Here is a 1214-nt window from a genome sequence, read left to right on the forward strand (position 1 = left end):
CAGCAAGACGTGTGTGTGTGTGTGTGTGTGTGTGTGTGTGTGTGTTGTTTTTAAAGCAATTGATGGACATGAGCAAAAATTCAACTGTTCTTCTCCCTAGCAACAATGATTTGGTGCCCACCATGTGCCAGGTACTATGTAAAAGTGCTTTACACAAATCTTCATTTATTCCACCCACCAGTGCTATAAACTGATTATAATTTGCATTTTATAGGTTAAGAAACTGAAGAACAGAGAGGGGAGGTAACTTGCTTATCGCCACACAGCAACTTTAGTGATAAACCGAGGGCTCAAATTCAGGCTTATAGGGCTGCAAAACTCCTGATAAAGCTCAACAATTTTGCCTGAAAAGCCCCCAACTGTGAACATAACAAGCTTCATGTGGGCAACAGTAACAATGAACTTTCCAATCTGTCCCACTTGAAAAAGAAAATGCTGTTTAAAAACAAGGGCTTGGCGCCCATACTTCAGTGAGTAGAGTGCTGGCCACATACACAGATGCTGGCAGGTTCAAGCCCAGCCCGGGCCTGCTAAACAATGATAACTGCAACCAAAAAATAGCCAGGCATTGTGGCGGGCACCTGTAGTCCCAGCTACTCTGGAGGCTGAAATAAGAGAATTGCTTAGCCCAGGAGTTGGAGGTTGCTGTGAGCTGTGATGACAGCACTCTATCCAGGGTGACAGCTTGAGGCTCTGTCTCAAAATAAATAAATAAAATAAATAAATAAAGTCTATTTTGGCTCATGCCTGTAATCCTAGCACTCTGGGAAGCTGAGGCCGGTGGATTGCCTGAGCTCAGGAGTTCAAGACCAATCTGAGCAAAAGCGAGACGCTGACTCTACTAAATACAGAAAAACTGAGGCAAGAGGATCACTGGAGCCCAAGAGTTGGAGGTTGCTGTGAGCTATGATATCACAGCACTCTACCCAGGGTGACAACTTGAGACTGTCTCAAAAAAAAAAAAGTCTATTTTTAAAAACACCATGCAGCACATGAAACAATTTATTAGTGGTAGAGTATCCTTCATCCAGGCAAAACTGTACAGCAATGTCAGGACATGATCTGACTCCCTTGAGATTTACAATCTAAAGAAAAAATCAGGCATAAGGCAGACTGCAGAAACCCAATATTCAATGGAAGCATGACAAAAAGTCATTCCACAGAAAAATATGTAAGAGCGCCAACCAGGAGGCTGTTCCCTTGTGGTACCTTGC

The sequence above is a fragment of the Otolemur garnettii genome, unplaced genomic scaffold (genome assembly GCF_000181295.1).
Source record: "Otolemur garnettii isolate 467f Iridium unplaced genomic scaffold, OtoGar3 scaffold00189, whole genome shotgun sequence".
In the NCBI taxonomy this organism is placed as follows: domain Eukaryota; kingdom Metazoa; phylum Chordata; class Mammalia; order Primates; family Galagidae; genus Otolemur; species Otolemur garnettii.